Source organism: Puma concolor, chromosome F2, assembly GCF_028749965.1.
Source record: "Puma concolor isolate L17-30 chromosome F2, mPumCon1.1.hap2, whole genome shotgun sequence".
Lineage (NCBI taxonomy): Eukaryota > Metazoa > Chordata > Mammalia > Carnivora > Felidae > Puma > Puma concolor.
In genome coordinates, this window is record NC_141684.1 from 58,062,220 (window position 1) to 58,076,043 (window position 13,824).

Genomic DNA, 13,824 nt, shown 5'->3' on the forward strand with positions numbered 1-13,824 from the left:
ACCATATACCTACAAGGCAACAGGAAGATGAATGAAATCCTCAGAAAATAACTCTGTATCCTGGTCGACGAACCCCTCCCAACCACAAGAGCTGACGGGCCACTTAAAACACTTAACATTGCCACAAGTGAGGACACACAGCTCTTTCCCAAACGAAGCATTCTACCTATTGAGAGCTATTTATAGCCTACGGGGGTGGTGGAGGAACACCATATAGTCCATCAACATAAATTAAATATCCACACCACTCTCGTGGCCACCTCTGAAGTAACTGTTTTCGACAGCAAAGTGCTGGGAATTCGTGACGCCCAATAGTCAATATTTGGCGAGGCTCGCATGTTTCTGAAAACTCTGCTACATACAAACCCCTGTTTATCATCCTCTAGCTGCACAATTGTCATACATAGTACTTCCCAGTGACGATGAGAACACAGGGCACCTTATAAGTTGCTGAAATCTGAGCCCCTGCTTGTTTTCTCAAGTCCTGGACAAACATAACTTTAGAGAGAGCAGAGCATAGGCAGAAAGAAAGAGGGGCCAGCATTTTCATCTTCTTTCATCTCAGTCATTCAGTCAGCCATTCAGAACCCTATTCAACAGAGCTTTTCATTATGCAAAAAAATGCTAATCCTTTTCCGATGCTTTCACACTTGTATAAACCCCCATTCCTTCAACTGAAAAGCAATTATATCAGTTTACCTTTCTGTCAAAAACAGGATTAATATTCCAATAACAGAATCTCCTTTCTTTTCCTATCTTTTTGCTTTAGGAAACTAGAGATTATGAGTAGAGGCATTCTTAGGACAAGAATACGTTATTTTAAATATGACTGTGTTAACCAATGAATGGAGAAAAGGAGAATGATCGGAAGAAGAAAAAGTCCCCCAGCATACTGCAGAAACTCTTTTCTGTGACAGAACTGACCTTCCCTTTGCAGATGCCCAAAGAGACTGAGACTCACTCTGGTCTATTAATCAGAAACAAATTATGAAAGAATGTAGCTGGACTGGTTGACACTATCCTGTCTTGGGAGACTCAGTAACAGCCTGGTAACAATGTCCTCTTCATGGGTAATGAACAGCCATGACAAATGGGGCAGAGAAACTATTTATTTGCATATGCAAATTCTCACACAAGGGAAACATGTACAAACAAGTGTCATTGTAAGGTGGATTAGGCAAACAACGCTTTCTTTTTAGGACATTCTGCAGCCCAGAACATTAGTCAGCACAATTAAACCAGTCTCCATGGAGACTAATGAAATTTCACCATGGTATGAGTTAAATTAGATAGCTAGTTATGTGTTTCCACAATCCAACTTGAAATCCATTATTGTTTCAGAACAATACAGCAATTGTGCCTAGCTGATCTTTGCCAGCTCAACAAGCTCCTAAGTTGACAATTTGCATATGTTAATATAATTAAGCACTAATTACATGAAACTTGTACATATTCACATGCACTTTCCCTGGGCGCTTTTCAGTTTGAACCTTGGCCAAGTCTTTAACCCTTAGAATGGTCTGAGAGGATAGAAACTCTGCCTGTGGGTACAGCCCCTAGGCAGACACAGAAAGGCTCCTCGTTTATAAACACAAAGCTTAACCTGGCTTCTCATATTTCTAGCAACAATGACAGAAAATATTTTGTGAGTGTGGTAGGGACCAGAAATGAGGGAAAAGGGGGAGTGGATTAGTCTTTAAAGACTTATAACGAGTATCTTCTCATAGAAAAGCAATAACATCCATGTCAAGAAAATGTTAAGAATTTGCTCTCACTGACATTGTGGAACCTTGGGAGATGAAAATGGTTTGACAACAGCAAAAATGGCAAGTAGAAAAGGAAAAGGGAGCATCAGCACCTAATGAGCTTTACATAAATATATGCAGAGGCAATTAAGCAATGTTAATTACTATGACAGCAGTTAATTGAATATAATTAGATATTTTAAGCCACTGAATAAAGCATAGTTAAGATTAATTTTATTGAGATTAATTGTAAATAAGGATAGATTAACTCTATGTTTTGACAGGCATAAAAAGTAGTTCTGCAAATTAAGCAGGAGCGTGGCCACCAGTCCAAAAATCATATATTATTTTAATGTCACACCTCAGAATCATCCCCTCAATAAACATGACTTTTCAAACCCAAACAGACAGGAATCTTGAAGAAAAACAAACAGCTTGCAGAGATTAAAGAGCCTTTTGTCCTTTTTCATGTGCATTTCTTTTAACAGACTAAATTAAGCGAGTCTGGTGTACGTTTTTTAGGAAGGAACATTTCACACTGAATGGAAAAAATGTTCTATCACATATGAAATTCGTGCAGCTGTGCGGAACTTGGTCCAGATGGTTTTAGACTATAAACCACCACCAAATGATAGACAGTAGGCCTTCCCAAGATTATGTGATAAAGTCACAATCTTTTTTTTTTTTTGACCTCCCAAATTTCTGCTTTGTATTATTTCCAATCAAATCTCATATTTTCTTTTACAAATGTGTTTCTCCAAGAGGGTTAAAAGAAACATTGTGCCCACTAAGTACTGGAAATAAATGTACAATGAACTGGAGAAGGCCTCCTTTAACAGTTATCAGCTAAATCATTCAGCCACAAAATGCAATGATAGCTATGACAACAATGTATGCAGATGACAACACTTGATTATTACTCTTACAAACAGTGGTTTCTGGAAATATTTCTTAGGAAAATACTGCTAAGTGAAAATCCCTCCCAAATACTTTCACACCAAGCCAATTCATGCATACTCCTTAAGGAAATTAACACAGTCCTCAAGAATGCTGAACAAATCACTAATAAGAAAGGAACTTCAATTGATTTTGAAATAAATCAATAGGTGATTAACATAATATTTTTAAAGCAGCAGAATGTGTGTGTGTGTTGCATAAACATATATATTATATTTCCAATACCTCTTAGCTACTAATCGAACAAGGGCTTTATGCTATTGAGCATGCCTTTATACTACCACACAACTTCCTTAGGATGCCCTTAGTCTTTATAACGAAAATCCTAAAATGGTCTGTGAAACAAGACTACGACAAGCCATTCTGCAGTGAAAGATTTTAAATCATCCAGCCTCTTCTAATAGACTTGAGACTTATTGAGGTAGAAACCATAAAAAATGAAGAAGGGAAATTTAATCCCTGAAATATTGATTTGCACATTAATATCATATAGGCAGAGGGCAATTTGGCTTCGTGGAAATGACACATTGTCGACCCTTGGTGAAGTCAGAGCCAATCTAACTGCTGAACATGTCTGAATCTCAAGAGTTATTAAGGGCTTCCCTTCTTGCCTTTATGACTTTTCTTCAGCCTACCAATGCAATCTTAAATGTATTATCTTTAAGAAATAATTGTAAAACCTCAGGGGTTTTCCAGTTAATGGAAGGGAGGCCAAACCACATCAGATTCTGAAATGCAACATTAAACCCTTGCAATCAACAAAACCACCCCAATTCTCATCCATCCAGTGGAGGATCTAATATTGTTATTAGAGATAATCAAATTTCATTGTGTAAATTTAGGCTCATGGTCAGAATGAAAGCAGTAAATTCTGCAATATTAAACAGCGATTTTCTCAGCATCCTTTATGCTTTCCTTTGCTGGTGCAGCATCTTTAAAAATAATCCAACTAGCTCAAAATTAATGAACAGATTTGGGCTCATCTACTAAAATCTGCGAAAGAGTACAATAGAGCTGAACATGGTTCCTTCATTTTTAACTTTTAGTGGCAACTTTCACTTCCTAGACCCAGAGCCCAGTCTCCCTGTCTAACCCCACAGTTGGTGCTATTGCTTTGACTTACACAGCTGGTTTACCTGACCTTTCTTTGTTCCTTAGGTACATTTCACTTTTCAGATTTATGGTATTTCCCCCATATTTCATTGGCTCTATCTTCATTGCCATAAAAATGAAAACACTCAAATATGACTTTACTTTTTTTTAATCCAAAAGCAACCGGCTATTGAATAAATACACAGTGATGCTCTCGCCTCAGTTTATGCCATAAATATTAAAACCATTAAAAAATAACTATATAAACCTTGAAGCCAGGTGCAAGAGGTTAAAACAGCTGGCTAGCCATCTTTTATTTTTGTGTGCCTTCCTGCTGATTGAAACCGCAAACGTTGAAAACTATCAAATATTCCCTTAAGGATTTTCTCTTTTTAAGACCAGGAAGGAAAAAAGAAAACCTTCATTTTCTGTAATATGCTCCTCTGTGGAGAAGAAAAACTCTAAAACACAATCAGTCACAGAGGTGGTGAAATAATTCCAAATATCTCCTTTCTGTTGTATTTAAACCATCATTTCCAACAACTCCTATGCACAATTGTTTTTTATTCTTCAGTTAGAAAAAAGAGGGGAAAAAAGAAAGAAAGAAAGAAAGAAAGTCTGAGCTTGCTCTGTCAGTTTTGCCAGTAAATATAAAGTAAAACAAATGTTGATGGCACCGAGAGTGTTACATACCCGGGCTGTGTTTTTGCATTGCTCTCAATGGAAGCGATCGATGCCCGTGTCACTGTCGCGTCCCAATCGCAGCCAAGTCTCAGCCTTAATCTAAGCAACACCCGAAAAGGCAGCGGCAGCCGCAGCCTCTCCCTGACTCTTCCATCCATCCACCCAACTAAAAATATAATACTACATATGAGCTTTAACCACTCCACGTTTATAGGGATCAAGCCACTGAAAATCCAGGAGAACACAATAAAAAAAAAAAAAAAAAAAAAAAAAAAAAAAAAAAAAAAGAACCCTCCTTCTGTCTCTTGTCTCTCTCTCCTCTCTCTTCCTCTCTCCTCTCTCTCCTCTCTCTCTGTCTCTCCTTTTGCCATCTACATGATCCTTGATTAAACATGGAACAGAGTTATTAAAAAGGGGGGGGGGAGGACTCAAGGAGAGGAAATGCAACTGTCAGAAATCGGGACCGCCAGATTTCCTGGTGAACCTGCCTCTGTCTGAGTCAGTGTCAATCCACCATCTTCCGCCAGTGAACTTGTCTTTGGGTTTTTGTTTGGTTTGGGGGGGGGGTGTTGTTGTTGTGTATGTGCTTTTTTTTGGAAGGGGGGAGGGGAAAGGCAAGGTGGGGGCTGGAGGTGGGGGGGGAGTAGGGAGAACGTGTGTGTCTGTGAGTACGTGTTGAGTGTGAGTGTGTATGTATGTGTGTGTAGGGGTCGGGGTGGGGGGGGGGGGTCCGTGTTTGCGATCTGAACCTTTGGTACCTACAAGGAGAGTGTCTCACCGAACGGTAGCTAAGATCTCAGCAGAACCGCGCGGAAGTGAGGAGTCGCGGCCAAAGGCGCCCACCGGAGCCTCCTCTCCGGGCCGGACCCCAGCCCGAGCCGCGAAAGGAGCCCCCCGCCCGGATCACAGGTAACAAAAGAAATACAAACCAGTGCACCGTCTTCCGTGGGGGAAGGGGGACAGGATGGGTAACCCTCAGTAACTTGGGCATCGGCAGCGAAACTTTATACAATTCCATGAGAAATTTTATTATTTTTTTCTAACAGAAACGAGCAGAAAGAATGGGGGGGGGGCGGGGGGAGGAGGGTGTGAAATAGAAGTAGGAGGAAGGCGAGACCCGACGCATTCCAGCCCCTCTTCCCTTAGCTGCTCCCGGCCGGAAGGCGCACTTGATGCGGAGAGAGGCGAAGAAGGTGAAGTTCGTTTGTAGACATGGAACCTCCTTGGGGGGCCAGGGAATAAATCAGTTCTCACAGCGGCCACAGCCCCCCAATACACACACATACACACACACACACACACACACACACACACACACACACACACACCCTTTGCCAAAAGGAAAGGAAAGATTCTTGACCCCGAGCCGCTGGCATCTATCCCTGGTCTAACACACACCCAGCAGCGAGAGCGCCGGGCGAGAGCTGCTGCCGCCTCCCGGGTCCCTGGCCCCGAGGCCCGGCGTTCCCGCCTCCTAACGGACCTGCCTCCCTTTCGCCAGCGCCCGAGTCTGCGCCGCCCGTGCCGCCGCGAGCAGCCCTCGGCGGTGCCCGCCGCCCGCGCCGGCCGGCGGGGGTCTACCTGCAGCCCCAGCCCCAGCTAGCGCCCCGGCCCCCTGGACCCCCCTGCCCGAGGCGTTCGGACCCCGGGTCCTCCGCCAGTCCCGCGCGCTAAGCGCCCTTCGGGGAACTTGAGAGAGGCAAGGGTGGGGGTGGTAAGAGGAGGAAGAAGAACGAAGCTGAATAAGGGGGGGGGGGGGGCGGGTAGAGCAGGGACAGAGTAGGGGGGAGAGGGACTCCAAGCCCCGCCGCCCAAAGTCCAAACTTTGGGAGGATGAGTGAGAAGAAAGGGCCATCCCGACCGGGCTGCGGGGGCGCGGGGCGACCGGGCACCCCTGGCAGTGCCCGCGCCGCTGCGGAGCTGACAGCTTCCCCGCGCCACGAGAACGCCACAGGCTCGCAGTGGAGACAGAACCCGAAAAGACAGGAAAAAAAGGAGAGAAAACTGCTCGGCCGAACGTGGATGATCCGCCACTGAATCCAAAAGTTAAATCCCAAAAACGCAGCCCCCCCCCCCCCCCCAAAGAAAGTGGAAAATCAGGTCCCTCAGTGCCCCCTCCCTCTTGCAGCGGAGCAAATCCTTGAGCCAAAAAAAAGGGGGAAAGAGATAGAAAAGGGGGGCAGAGCGGAAGAGATGGTCGGGATGAGGGGATGTGTGCGAGAGCGAGCGAGAGCGAGCGAGCTAGGGGCAGAGAGGGAGAGAGGCGGAGAGGGAGAGAGAGGGAGCGAAATATCAAAGATTGTGCAAGATCAGGCTGGAAAGATAATCGATACTCGACCTAAATTTAACACAAACTACTCAATAAAAGTTAAAGAAAAAACTTACTTTCCATTTCCCCTGCAGTTCCTACTCGATCTTCGCCTCTTTTTTGTTTTGCTTTTATTTTACTTACAGCTGATCACATCCAAGTAAAACGAGAGGGTTCATTTAAAAAAAAATAAAAAAAATAAAAAAATAATCCTCGAACTTTATTGGGTGAAAATAAAAACGCTGAAGCAGAAAGTGGGGGGCATGGAGCGGTCCTCGGGGGTCCGGGAGGAGTTAAAGCATGTGCCGACCGCGGTCTCGCTGTTTGGTTGTGAAGGGGTTGGGAAAAGGAGGAAAGGAAATGAAAATCCGATATGTCTTTATTCTGCTAATTATTATCGTTTTAGCCCTGTTTAAAAAAATGGCTGATTAAGTTGAGTGCGCATGTCTTTGTGTGTCTATTCCCGATATGCACTCTGGGAATGAGAGAGGAGAGTGAGGGAGAGGGAGAGGGAGAGGGGGGGAGAGAGAGGTGTAATTAGTGAGGTGATCAACATTCCCCAGACTGCAAATGACGCGCAGCCCGGACTCGGAGCAGCCCGGGAGCCGAGCGGCTTCCAAGGCTCGGAGCGCTGCGGCGGGAGCCTGGGACGCTGCGACCGCGGACAGGGCAGGGGATGGGGGCCTCCGGGGCTCGCACCCCACGCGCCCCTGCGCGCGCGACTCCCAAACTTCATTAGACACACACACACACACACACACACACACACACGCACACACACACACACACACACACACATTCTTTCTCTCTCTCTCTCTCTCTCTCTCTCTCTCTCCTCCCTCTCTCTCTCTCAGCAAAAAGGGAGAGAAAATAAAACACAAATACCGCCAAAGCAATGCCCTTTAACCAGTTGAAAAAAAATTTTTTTTTTATTTTAATGAGTCAAAGTAATTACTATCGGACCAGAGATTTGTTTACCAGGGAGCTTTAAGGAGAAATGTAAGTTAGAGTAATGAAGAGTTTTTCTCTGCTTCATTTATTCTGCTGTGAACAAGAACGCATTTTAATGGCGAAATACGGGGCCTGAGCAAATATGCAGATGTATGTAAATAAAGGGTGCCTGGCAGTGTGCACACCCCGCTTGGCCCAGCCTATTTCAAAGGAAGGATTGCACTCTGGATCCACCGGCACCTATTTAGGCTGGAATCTTTCGCTTACACACTCAGGAGAGAAAACCCAGGGCATGGAAGATGGCAGCGGTTAGTTGAGTCAAAGTAAACTTTCAAATGAGAATAAGTGATGGGTACAGGGGTGATAGTGGGGATCTGATTCTAGCCTTTATGTAATTTTTTGAATATTTTATCAGAATTGCATAAGTTCAATGTAATAGCTTTAAGAAGACTTAGGGAAAAAAACCTTTCATCTTGCAAGTCTGTTGAATTATCTTTCTTGAAGCACATTATGATGAATTTTAAAACCCCACTACAGATCTCATTAGAATGAAATATACTTGGTATTTTCTGGTGCAAAATTTAAGGTGGCTGATTCTCATTTGAAAATCTAATTATCTCTTTCCAATATTACAGATGTGAATATGAGTGACACTTTCATTAAAAGATAATTAACTAAAACTAGGAATAGACATACTTTTAAATACCCCCTACTGAATATCTGAATATGGAATATATATATATATATATATATATATATATATATATATATATATGTATATATATATATATATATAGTTCCTTGCTACTCAGATTGTATCTTGATACACTGCTATACCACAGGTCACAAATAGACACTATCTATATAATATTTCAAAAATAGGAATTCTAGAGAAGGTGAAAGTAACAAACCAAACAAGCTAAAAACAGGAAATACTTTCAATGTCCAGGTTCCTGGACAGGTGAGGCGTTAGCTGCTTTTGAGTTGACAGGCCTTTGAAGTTTTGGATCGCCAGGATCTGCTTCAAAACCTTGTCTTAGGCCTTAAGCACCAGATCTACCAAATACCAACAGGAAGGTTTATCGCAGAAGCACTAAGAACAACAGAGGCTGCAAACATGTACCTTTCAGGGCCTGAAACCTCCTGTTATCAGGGAACATTTGGAAAATCCTACAACTGATGCAAATGGCATTAAAAACCAAACAAGACACCTGGGAGGATAAAAGCATAGTCCTCAAAAGAGCAGACCTAGGCCCAAATCAGGAAAGCTAGATGCCTACAACAGCTGGCTAAGGTTACAATGAAAGTCCAGAGGCTTGGAGTAGAGAATACAACCTAGATATGGTCTTTATTAAGAGAAAAAAAGCAAATCACCACCTTAGGAATCTGAAGTCGATGTATGTACTAGCATAGTATAAACCAGGGCTACTAAACGCTAACAGAAAGAAAATCATCTACCTCTCCAAAGACTGCATTCTATTTTAAACTTACTAGGGAAGAAATCTGCTCAAAGTGTATGGCTTTCTAAGATTTTCAAGTTACTTTGTTTACAGTCTTACCTTTGCATAGTAACTGTATCATTGGCGTGCTGATTGCACCTCAGTTGAGTTTATCCATGTGCTTTAGGAAATATACATGGCCACGGTGGTAAAATTTTAATTCTCTGTAACTTGCAAGTGAAGGAGGTGTTTATGTAGCATTGCTGTTTACAGAAAAACACCCCAGAGAGCAAAAATTCTGGCTTTAAAAAACTATTTGAGGTGTGTGTTGGGGAAGGGGGTGGGGGCTTTTAAAAAGACTGAGGGGAAATGAAGGCGGGGAGACTTTCAGGTTCAAATCAGAAAAGATCAAGCCCTTTGCGGGAGAGGGCTCCATGTACAAGCTCACTGATGGAAAAACCATTTCCTGCGATTTCAGACGGGTAAATGCGTATGATGAAGGAAACACCTGAGAACAATAAGTCTGTTTCAGGCTCAGGTGAAGAAAGGGGTCTATTTCTGGCATGGAAGAATAGGGAAATGATGATCATTTCGTTTTCAAGTTCTCCTTTATTTCTTTTGCCTTTTTCTCCCTGTAACATCATCAATAACATTAATGTCATTAATGTCAAAACACCAGGCGTCAAATCAGGAAAACCATTTTAAAAATTTGGTGGCTATTTCTCCTCTACGTCCCTATCCCTCTCTTTTCTTGGAAAATACATCTCTCTTCTCTCTCTCCCCCCCCCCCCGCCACTCGGTGGGGGGGGGGGGGAGCAGTTATTGAATTCTAAGTAAGAAAACAAAAGGAAGGAGGATTTGTAAGAGGAGCGCCCACTTTTGCAATCCCTTCTGCTAGCGAGTATTCCCCTCCTAGGCTGTGTGTGTGTGTGTGTGTGTGTGTGTATGTGTGTGTGTGTGTGTGTGTGTGTGTGTGTGTGTGTGCTTTTTAATCATCTCTTTCTCATCCTCTTTCACCTCTTTCCTAAGAAGAGAAGCTGGGGTGAGGGTCGGGGGTTAATGGGCTGAGGGGATGGGGCAGAGAGGGACGAGCAAGGAGTCAAGAGTTTCCTCCAGGGCTCGGCCTCGGAGCGCGCCCGCGCGAGGAGGGTAGCTGGGGAGAAGCGATGGCAGGTCTGCTTGGGGTGGGCCTAGAGGCGCGGAGCGCAGCGCCGCAGGCAGGGGCGCGGCGAGGCGGGCGAGCCCGAGCCCAGCCCGCGGGCTGCTCCGGGGCGAGGGCGCGATCGGCCCGGCTCGCCCGGGCTGCGCCGCGGCCCTTGGAGCCCTCCTCCTCCGCCCCTCACTCCAGGAAACCCAGCTGCTCCTCTCGGGTCTCTGCGGACCCCTTGCCGTCAACCTTTGACCCTGCCCCCCCCCCCCCCCACGCCCCATTCCACTGTCCCTAAACTCTGCGCGAACCCGCCGCTGCCCTCCAGGAACGTTTGGCTACTTTTTATTACAAATTGAAAGGAGCAGAGGTTTCCCTGCAGTACCCAGAACTTTCCCTACACCCTCTCCCACACTCCAGGGCCACCCTAGCCGAGCCGAGCCCACTCCGGGGCGCTCGGACCCTGACGCCGAGCCCCGAGCTGCAGGAGAACCCAAAAGGGACACCAGGTGGTTAGGTGTTGAGTGGCGGAGGCAAGGAGTAATTAATACTGAGACAAAAGGTAATTTCCACTTCCAGACTTTTCCTTGGCGGGTTTTATTAACCAAATCTATAACGTGGACACTCTGGGCTTTACAGCCTCTTTAAGGAGTCTTCCGCTGTCTGTCCCCCGGTCTCCCCGCCCTGCCCTCAGCAGTTCACTAGCAAATACCCCACCTCCCTCTGCCTCACGTCCCGCCAGCTCTAGACCAACCCCAGCCCAAGGGGAAAAGGTTCCCAGTCTTTTGACCGCGCATCCGGGGTCTATAGATGAGCTCAGTTTGAAACGAGGTATTACAAGATTTCAGTGTTAGGAACCCTTTATATCACCACAGACACTTTCAGATCCTCAGCCCCCCTCCTCCTTCCTTTTTTTTTTGTTTTTTTTTTTGTTTTTTTTTGTTGGGTCTTCTCCACCCGAGGGCTATTTAACAAAGGCAGTCTGTTAACTAACATTTTTAACTCAGCAACTCCTTTCCAAACACACTTAAACTTGATACCAATGTCTGTCATTTTGTGAGTGGGGAGGTGGGCTCTGTGTGTGTGTGTGTGTGTGTGTGTGTGTGTGTGTGTGTGTGTGTGTGTATGCGTGTAAAAGCGAGACGTGAAGTTTGTCAGTGAATGGGAAAGTGAAGGGCTTATTTGGGAAGGTGTCACAAACATATTTACAGTGAAATAATTCAAGAAATAATGTGGAAGAGTGCCAAATCTCATTACTATTAAAAAAAAAAAAGTATAGTTTTCTTGAGAACTCACGGGGGGGGGGGGGTAAAATATGACCTAACATCCAGAATGGACACTGTCTTTGATGGTGAGAGTGAGGTAGATGAAATGAAATTCATAAAGGAAAGACATTTTAAGTGTGTGTGTGTGTGTGTGTGTGTGTGTGTGTGTGTGTGTGTGTAGCATTTGTGGGCAGTTAAAATCTGTCGTTCGATGATTCCCTCCCCTCCCCCAACCTGGCTCTTATCTCCTTTGTGGTCTTTTTTTGTCATTAAATGCCCCTATCTTGATCCCGGTCTCAATCTGTACTTCCATATTTCTGTATATTTCTCTCTTTCTAACCAAAGTCCGTTTTTGGTTTTTACTTTGCAGTAAATGTTTTACCTTTTTTCTCTGGAGGTTCTGACCTGCTTTTGAAGTGTTGGGGTGGGGGGTGCAGTCATTATTATGTAAAGTTAGGCACAGGTAAGGTCAGGAATGGGGAAAATGGGAGGAGTTATAGACGGTCTGAGGAGGGAAGAATTAAGGGAGGAGAGAAGGGATGGGGGAAGGGGGAGGGAAAAGTCAGACACCCTCTGGCCTTTCAGAGGTCAGGGCTCAGACAGTGCTGTGACCTTCTTTCCCTCTAGGCAACCAGCCCAGTGTTTATAAACAAAATCAGGCGGGACTCTCCCCAAACAATAGCACTTCACCAACTTCACAAGCACTTCAACAGCTCTTATGCAAATTAATGAGGACTCCTTATCACTTACCACTACACCCCCCACCTCCCTCAGCACCAGTATACTCACTGCCTGCCCCCAAACCCAGGATCACAAGCACACCCTTCTCAAAACACATGGAGATATTTCCAGCAAACATATCCAACAAAAATTTTACATTTCATCTGGGGAATAGCTGTAAGAGACAACGACGCAGATGGGAAAAGATAGATAAGTGGGAAAAGAAAGAACTGAGATTTCACTGAATAGATGATAAAGTTGTGATCTTTTTAAACCTGAAACATCTATATCTAGTCAAAACAGTGCTGTTTAGACAATGTACTAAACACTGGCTACCGAATAGAATTATTTGAAAACAGGACAATACATTCATCTCAACATCCACATTTCCAAGACAAAAGTGCAGATCTTTATAACTGAAGAAAAGCCACCACCTCTGTATGTAACATCCCTAAATATTAGACACAAAAGCACCATTAAATCCTGCAGCAAACAAACAGCCCATCTGATCTAAGTTACAAAAATGTATAATTAAATCCATCTTCAATTACAAAAGGCAGCTAGCAGAAACTAAATCAAAGATTTTGAAACAAATGTTGTTTGCCAAGGTACAGAAATGATAGCTTTACATTATATTGTAACCAAAATTCCACTTCAGGAATAAATTACAAGATAGCAAGAAAAAAAAAAAAAGGTGAAAGAAAAAAAAAAGAATTAAATGATTTCAAACTTTTGCTTTAAAATGATTATTAGTGAAAGTCTAAGAGAAAAATGTTAAAGAAAATATACCTCAGAGCAAAAAGATCATCTCCTTTTCTTCTTTGTCTATCAGTCCCCTGTTAAAGCATATGGAAAATGTTTTCAAAATGCCCAGATTTGGCACATTGTCATTGCAAAGAGAGGAGCGCAGTGATGCTGTTAGAGAAAATGGGAAATAAATTCAGGATTGGGTGCTGCCTCCTTCAATGCGGATTTATCTAAGTTTAATTTAATATTCCGCAATCACTGAATGATCGCATATAATTCACAGAGATTTTAAAGGGCTTCATTTAAATACCTTGAGCAACAAGAGAATGAAATTTAAACCATTGCAGCCATTGCTTATATTTTTTATTTTCCTATTAGAAGAACTTTAACTGACAATTTCTAATAATAAAAGGAAAAACGATAAAGGTTTGGATTTTTTAAAGGGAGAATGTTAAAAGAAAGCATTAGCTTTATTAAAATCATTCTGAACATAAAATCAAAAGGCACAAAATGGTTGTTTGTAAAACACTAAACCTTTAATCGATTTTATTGGCATTCCGATCGATTAGATAAACGGAAATCTATAGCAAACATCAAAGCATTTAAAACATTTTCCCTATCTCATTTATAAACAAAACTTTTCTTTTCAGCAGAAAAAAAAATGATTATCAAACGACTAACAGGAAATTCTTCAGATATCAAATTACGATAATAAAATTATTTCCACATGGAAAGGGATAATGACAATGATGGTAGTAATTACAATAAT

The 13,824-nt window shown here is 43.3% G+C and overlaps 2 protein-coding genes across 5 annotated transcripts in view; one reads left to right on the plus strand and one right to left on the minus strand.

Annotated features, from left to right (window-relative positions):
* The window catches only part of ZFHX4 (zinc finger homeobox 4), a 183,769-nt gene extending 176,397 nt beyond the window's left edge, over positions 1-7,372 (minus strand). For 2 of the 4 annotated variants that reach the window (XM_086695718.1, XM_086695714.1), the window contains exon 1: positions 6,864-7,370. The gene's annotated coding sequence lies outside the window, so the exon portion shown is untranslated. Of the gene's footprint in view, positions 1-4,487; positions 4,693-6,863 lie in introns of those variants that run through there. The other 2 variants (XM_086695717.1, XM_086695716.1) reach the window with 2 other exon arrangements.
* The window catches only part of LOC147572042 (uncharacterized), a 46,785-nt gene that overhangs the window by 15,185 nt on the left and 17,776 nt on the right, over positions 1-13,824 (plus strand). The window lies entirely within an intron of this gene.